Consider the following 8,472-nt stretch of genomic DNA (forward strand, 5'->3'; position numbering starts at 1 on the left):
ATTATTATTATTATTATTTTCGAGTATAAGATTATAAGTTTTTGGAATAAATGAAACAAGTTGCACTTATGTTTAGAGTCAGCAAGTTAGTTTCTTTTAATTCGAAGCATGCAGTATTAGTGTTATTTGTTTCCTGATTAGTTTATTGATCATGATTAGCCTTATCTTCCAGCATACAGTTTTATTCTTGTATATCATGAGTATGCAAATTTTAGTGTTTTGATATTAGACCAGCATGAGTAGTTTTCTTCTTACAGATTCAGTTTTTAGCATTGCTGTATTTATTTGCATATTCGAGTTTTGTGAGTTAGATAGCGCTTACTAAGCAATTTTGCTTATAGTTGCATTTCCTCTTATTGCAGATAAAGGAAAGGAAAAGCCTATATAGAAGGAAGGCGACAAGGAGGTATAGATGGATGTGTGATGTCTGGACTATAGAAGCCTCGGGATTTAGCATAAGAATTTATTAAGATTGCCGTGTATTTAGAATTCTTTCTTTTAAATTGTTTTGCACATTAGACCTATTATCTGAGTTGTATAATGGATGCATGCATGTTCATATTAATAACTATATTTCAGCATGATTAGATTGATGTATAGTTTTAATTGTGTTCACATGTTGGAGTAGAATGTAGAGATAAGTTGTTTATGTTTTCCGCTGCTATCAGTTGCATGTTTAGAGAGTTTATGTATTGATATTCACATGTGTGCAATGTTAGTTAAGAAAAATTAGTAGTCAAGTAGCACCCCATCTTCACAGATTAGTAGTGAGGAGGGTGGGGTGTTACAAGTTGGTATCAGAGCAGTCTCCATTCTCCAGCATCACACATCAGCACCAGCCTTGTTGTCTTCATATAAGAAAGTATTTAAATTTTTTTTTAGTATGCTTTTCTTATTCTTTACAGTAAAGAGAAATTTTTAGAAGTATTTGATTATATGAGCAGAATAATGAGGTGTTTAGAAGTACTTACTCCTAAATGTTTAAAGTCAAGAATTTTGCTTAGTTTCTCCTCTCTACATAACTAGATATCAAGAAGAGGACGTCCCCGTACTGCTCGTACTGAAGACTGAGCACAGGAGAACGAAGAGCTCAGAACAACTGAATCAAATCCCTCTGAAGTTGTTACTCAACTCCAGAGACAAGTAACAGTTAAGGACAAGTACCCTCTTCCCAGAATGGATGATCTATTTGATCAACTAAAAGGGGGCAACAGTGTTCTCTAAAATAGACCTGCATTCTGGGAACCGTCAGTTGAAAATGAAAGGAAGTGATACACCTAGAATAGTTTCTAGGACCAGATATAGACACTACGAATTTGTAGTCATGCCATTTGGTGTGACTAATGCACCTACGGTCTCCAGGGACTTTATAACAGGTCTTCCAAGGACCACTAATAGGTACGATGCGATATGGATGATAATGGACAGAGAAGTTAAGAGACTAAGGAACAAAGAAGTACCATTAGTGAAGGTCATTTGGCATCAGAAGTGCGAGGAAACTACTTGGGAGCATAAGGACAGTATGAGACAGAGATATCCGGAGTTATTCTAAGTTCGAGGATGAACTTTTTATAAGGTATGGGGAATTATAACAATCCAAATTTCCTCATTACAAGTCCTAATAGTACTTAAAAATATTTAGAAATGCTTTATAAATATTCTAGAGATTTTTAGAAATTTTTAGAGTATTTTTATGTAATTTTTGGAGTCCGTTTGGTATTTTTACCAAAAGAAAGAAGTTTAAAAAAAATAAAGAGGTTCGGCCAAGGTTCGAACCCGCAACTTCCGACCTGGTCCAAGTCTTAAGCGAAGCGTGATGACCAAGAACCCAGCAGGGCTGTGCTGATTAAGGAAGGAGCGAAATTTATTTAAGAAGTAATAGTTAACAGAATATTGGAGTTATAAAGGGAGAACTTAGAGTTGTGTTTTCCGTGACCTAGCCTAATTTCCTCTCCTCTTCCCTCTCGCTAGCGACGGTGTTTATGTTGGGCAAAAATCAAAGAGAAGTTAGGGCTTCTCTCTGGTGACCGGTGAAGGGTGATCTCCGAGGGGTTTCTCCACCACTGCAATCGCCTTGTCGAGGAGAACAAGTGGGTGTGAAGAAGTTGCCGAGAGCTTAAGTTTTCCGGAAGCCCTAGTTACCTTTCGTTCAGTTGTAGTCCAAGAACACGAAGGTAAGTGCTTCTCACCTGCAGTAGGAGTAGTTTTGAACCTTGTTTTCTTCTTGAATCTGAAGCATGCTATAAAGATTTGGGGTTTTGATGTTACTGCCATGAGTTTCATTAAGGAAACGAAAGGGGATTGTTTAGGGTTAACATGTGGTTATCTATTGTTATTAGTTTCCTTAAACATGCGGTTTTGGTTTCACCGTATGTAGTTTTCGGTTCCTTTTGGTTTCTTGCCGTGGCACTGAACAGGAGATTGTGTTTTTAGGCCTTAAGACTAGGAATTCAGATGTGGATTTAAATCCTTTTGTTCATGAATTTTATGGGCAAGATCAGTTGATTTGAAGGGTTACAAATTTCGGATTCTTGTTGTTGGGCAAGGAGCAAGAAAGAGTTTAATTTTTTTTTAAAGCATGTAGGTTTGTTTTTATAGCTTACTGCAGAATGGTATGCTTTGTTACAGAACATGAAGACCAGCTATGTTTTTAGGTTTTTAGTAGCAAATCCTTGATTAGTTGCAAGGCGTGTACAATGCCACAATTTTGGTGAATACGCCGTTGGTTACTTTGGTTTTAGTTTAGTTCTTAAAGTATGTAATTTAATGTTCTGCAGATTTTTTGTAACAACCACCTTTCTTACTACTACTACTCTCTAAGGATGACCGTTACTTAACTACTAACTCTACTTAACCGGTATGATTAAAAATCACATGGAAACCCTACCGAAAAATTTTGGCAGAGTCTCCCCTGTACCGGTGACTATATTCAACAATACATGCAATATATACTCAGCCACAAGCGGCTGGAACACATATCAATCAACCACGCAGTATAATAAATCCAAAATAAAGAAAACAACACTAGAAATCATCACACAAGATTAGATTTCTTCTACTATGTTCTAATCATATCAAAATAGCAAATACTATCTCAAATACTCCTAACATAGCAAAAGACAATGGAAACTAAAATAAAACTTCTTTCCTAGTCCCAAGGCTTCCATAGTCCTGGCATCACACATCCTTCGAACACCTCCTTGTCGCCTTCCTTTCTATATCTTTTCCTTTCCTGTATCTGCAGTAAGAGGAAGTGCAATCTATAAGCAAAATTTGCTTAGTAAGCGCTATCTAACTCACAAAATCACGAATGTACATGTATACGAAAAGAACTAGAAACTATATGCTCTAAAAAGAAATAAAGCATAAACATAACTGCTCATGTCAAACTAATAGCAAAGAAAAGCTAAGGAATCTACTCATGTAATTTAAATAGCTAATCATGTTACTCATCTAATAGGTAAACATGAAAACTACTCATCCACTAGATAAACATGGTAGAATAAAGAACTAAACTTACTTACAACTATATGAAACTTTATTTCATTTGTTCTAACTTAATCTTTAATACTTTATGTTTATGTAAAACTCGTTTTACTTGTTCAAAAACCTATACTTATAATACTTCAAAATAATAATCAACTTCTCTTGGGCCCGGCAATTGTACTTGCTTTTACTTTTGTAACGACCCGACCCATTTGGCGGCCCATTTGGCGACCCTCAGGTTGTCGACCGTCGGCCGTGCCGTTACTACTAGGTTATCTGAACCTAGGGACGACTATTGGAGCCCAACCCAAGGACAACTGAGAGTCCAGTACAGTACCACTGATAAAAGTAAAATACTTGTTATCTTTTAATACTTCTAATATATAATGCCTTGGCATTATAATTAGCACCTTGTGTGCCAAAATCCCTAAAGTCCTGACTTTGGGATCTACTTAAGGCCTTGGCCTTTTTCTTTCTTTTCTTAATCTTTCTTATACTTTTCTTATAAAAGAATGCTTCTTACAAAACTGAAATGTTTAAACAAATTCTAACACTACAATGCTTAAACAAAAATCTGTATACAAATTTAAACAGAAATCTGCATATTAAGCTTATCTAAAATCCGCATACTAAGCTTATCAAAAATATGCATCTTAAGCTTTTAACTAAAATCTGCATATTAATACTTTATAAAATCTACATTGATCAACATGTAAATCTCTTTTCTCATCTTCTAAACTAAACTTCTATTCTGAACTTATTACTTGCATAACTAAATCACCCACATACTTCTCACCTTTAGACTAAACTAATCTCAATAATCAGTACAGGAATTATCTTCCTAAATATAGAATCCAAACTTACATCAATTGAAAGATTCAGAGAAGACTTCACATAGATTATTCTCATGGTATCACTTAACAGTTCATTTAAAATTCAAATAACTCTATCATCAAAGCATGTACCATTACTAATGCATCAATTCAACTCCATCATCCAGATGTACATCAAGGACCACATAGAAGGGCAGCAATACGAATCTAGTAAGTTCCACTGCCAAGTTCACCTTCACCCTTATAACTCATGAACAACCCACAGGAAGGGAGGCAGGCTACCCCCCTACATCACTACTGAACCTCACTGTTACAAAACTGAAATCACCAAACTACCTAGCTTAATTTAGCACACATTGGAAAACATCAGCAACAAGATGTAGTATCAAACCCGGATTCTACTACAAACTGTCTAGCTTAAGCTATCACACATTGGAAAGAAAAGAATCAACAACCAAAACATAGAGTCAAATATAGATTCAGCTACCGCATCCCTCTTCCTTAACATAAATCAAACTAGAACTCGCTGAAATCATGGAACCTATATATCTTGTTTCGTTTGTTGCTCACGCCTACCACAACACTAAGAAGCTAGAGGATAAATGAGAAATCCAACTATCTGCTTGGAATAAAAAGGCAATTTGGGTTTGTACAACAGCAAAGGAAACGAAAGGGAAATTATAAGCATAAATTCTGAATTCTGCTACAACCATATGCCTATCAAACTTGAACTTTACCATTCATAATCCTTCTTTGAAACCCACTAAGAACCATTACTAATCAGAGAACCAAAACATCAACAGATTGAAAATCCTTCCAGAGTAATAATTGCGAAGAAGCAAAACCTATTAAAATTTCTCTCTTGACCCTATGAAACTCTCGGCAACAACATGGCAGCAAACAAAATCCCTAAATTAAGCAACAAGGTCCAAAGAAATTAGGCACAAGCTAAACAACAAAAACCCTTTTCCCTTTTCTTTGAAGCACACGGCAACAAACAGATCCAAAAGCTGAAACACAAGAAAATTCAAGCAAAGCTTCGAAAACCAGGAGAGGAATACAAAATATGCTTCGGAGCTATCTTACTGCAGGTGAGGAAGCTACTTACCACGGTTTGCTTGCACTTACAACCGAAGGAGAGGAAGATGGCTTTTAGGGTTCAGTTAACTTGAGTTTTTGGCTTCTTCTTGCGCCCACAGATCCCCCTCGACAATGGTGGTCGCACACGGTTGATGACCCGCTGGAAAAACCCTTCGCCGGCGCCGTAGAGAAGAACCCTAGCCTTGGCTGCGATTTCACCCGAGAGAAGCCGCCCGAGCTGCCTTTGTCACGCGAGAGAGTCGCCGTCGCCGAGAGAGGAAAGGGATCGGGAATTATGAGAGAAATTTCTAGGTTTTTGAAAAAAAAGAAACTCAATTCCTTTCTTATACTAGGGTTTCCTATTATCTAACTACGGCTTAAGAATATTTCGCACCATATATATTTAACAAAACTTGCTTAGCTCAGTTGATTGGCTGACTTTGGTTAGGGTCTAGTTCGGTCCGAGATTATGGGTTCAAAACTCGACCTTAACACTTTTTATTTTATTTTATTATTATTTTTAAACTTCTTCCTCTTGGAAAAATACCAAACGAACTCCAAAAATTACGTAAAAATACTCTAAAAATTCCTAAAAATCTCTAGAATATTTTAAAGGTATTTCTAAATATTTTTGAATTATTTTAGGGCTCAAAATGAGGAAATTTGGGTCGTTACATTTTTTTTGTTAAGTAATATAGTGCAGTTTTGTTAAGTATTATAGTGCATAATTTTATGTAGAATTTTGTAACATTCATAGTGTAGATTTTTGTTAGTCATGTATGCAGATTTCTGTTAAGCTTGAATGCAGATTTTCGATTAAGCTTGTATGCAGAATTCCATTCATAGTGTAGATTTTTGTAAGCTTATAGTGCAGATTGTGTAAGCTTATAGTGCAGTTTTATTAAGCATCTCAGTGCAGTTTTATTAAGCATTTCAGTGCAGATTTTTGTTAAGTGTAATAGTGTAGTTTTTGTTAAGTATCATAGTGCAGATCTTGTTAAGTATTATAGTATTTTGAGTTTAAGAAAAGTATAAGAAAGATAAAGAAAAGAAAGAAAAAAAGGTCAAGGCCTTAAGTAGATCCCAAAGTCAAGACTTTAGATATTTTGGCACTCAAGGTGCTTGTTAAAATGCCAAGGCATTTAAAGAAGAAGTAATTAAGATATTTTACTTTGAGAGGCTGGTACCTGACTTCCGAGGTTATCGTTAAGATCGAGGTCTTGACCCTGGTAAGATCGAGGTCTTTACCCTCGTAGGACTGGTGGGTCGCTACTCCAGTTTCTATTAGGGAGCGCGCTTTGGTACTAAGCCTGGGCCCAAGAAGATATTGATTATTATTTTGAAGTATTAAAGTATAAGTTTTTAAACAAGAGAAATTATTATTATTATTATTATTATTTTCGAGTATAAGATTATAAGTTTTTGGAATAAATGAAACAAGCTGCACTTATGTTTAGAGTCAGCAAGTTAGTCTCTTTTAATTCGAAGCATGCAGTATTAGTGTTATTTGTTTCCTGATTAGTTTATTGAGCATGATTAGCCTTGTCTTCCAGCATGCAGTTTTATTCTTGTATATCATGAGTATGTAAATTTTAGTGCTTTGCTATTAGACGAGCATGAGTAGTTTTCTTCTTACAGATTCAGTTTTTAGCTTTGCTGTATTTATTTGCATATTCGAGTTTTGTGAGTTAGATAACGCTTACTAAGCAATTTTACTTATAGTTGCATTTTCTCTTACTGCAGTTAAAGGAAAGGAAAAGCTATAGCGAAGGAAGGCGACAAGGAGGTGCGGATGGATGTGTGATGTCTGGACTATAGAAGCCTTGGGATTTAGCATAAGAATTTATTATGATTGTCGTGTATTTAGATTTCTTTCTTTTAAATTGTTTTGCACATGAGACCTATTATCTGAGTTGTATAATGGATGCATGCATGTTCAGATTAATAACTATATTTCAGCATGATTAGATTGATGTATAGTTTTAGTTGTGTTCACATGTTGGAGTAGAATGTAGAGATAAGTTATTTATGTTTTCCGTTGCTATCAGTTGCATGTTTAGAGAGTTTATGTATTGATATTCACATGTGTGCAATGTTAGTTAATAAAAATTAGTAGTCGAGTAGCGCCCCATCCTCACAGATTAGTAGTGAGGAGGGTGGGGTGTTATAGCTGGAAACTTGGTCTTGCCCCCATAGATGGTCCTTGTTCTTGATTGTTCCTATAAGAAAAATTAGGATGATTCTTCCACCCAGGGTTGTATGTGTTTGAATATGGATTGTTCTGTCTCTGATTATAGCTCATGATAGCATCACATTGTTCTAATTGATTGATTTGTGCTGAGATAGCTCCTAGAGGACATGAGTCTTGAGCATGATCAGAACTCCCACATGTTTCACGACAACATTCAATGGCATTGATTGTACTAGTACTTGTTCCTATATTTTCTAGCTTCTTTGTAAGAACATCTAGTTTTGCAGACATTATAGTGATTGCATCTACATCAAATTTCCCTGATGCTTTTATTGGGTTTGAATAAGAAAAACCTCCATTTCTTTCAGTTTCCCATTGATGATGATTCTATGATACACTTTCAATGATATCTTCGGCCTCATCTAAACTCTTATTCATAAGTGCTCCTCCAGCAGCTGAATCTAGGGAAACCTTAGTATGGTAGTTGATGTCGCTGTAAAATGTGTTCAATACTAACCACTTCTCTAATCCATGATGTGGACATTGTATGAGCTTATTATTGTATCTATCCCATGCTTCAAATAAGGATTCTGAGTCTGACTATCTGAAGCTTGCAATAAGATTTATCATATGAACTGTCTTGCTTGGAGGATAGAACTTGTCTAAGAATTGCTGCTCACATTGCTCCCAAGTGGTAATGGTATTTGGAGCTAAAGAATTCAACCATTGTTTAGCTCTATCTTATAAAGAAAATCCAAATAATAATAATATCACTGCTTCTATAGGTACACCATTCATTTTCATGGTACCGCATATTTCATAGAAAACTTCTAAGTGTTGATTTGGATCTTCATGCGGTCCTCCACCAAATTGATTCTATTG

General features: G+C 35.6%; 1 non-coding gene across 1 annotated transcript; it reads left to right on the top strand.

Moving 5' to 3' along the window:
• The first annotated feature begins 8,116 nt into the window (after positions 1-8,116).
• LOC122054386 lies at positions 8,117-8,223 on the top strand. Its single transcript, XR_006132706.1, has one exon. It is a non-coding gene; the product is annotated as a small nucleolar RNA R71 (small nucleolar RNA).
• The last annotated feature ends 249 nt before the right edge of the window (positions 8,224-8,472 follow it).

This window comes from Zingiber officinale, chromosome 3A (genome assembly GCF_018446385.1).
Source record: "Zingiber officinale cultivar Zhangliang chromosome 3A, Zo_v1.1, whole genome shotgun sequence".
In the NCBI taxonomy this organism is placed as follows: Eukaryota; Viridiplantae; Streptophyta; class Magnoliopsida; order Zingiberales; family Zingiberaceae; genus Zingiber; species Zingiber officinale.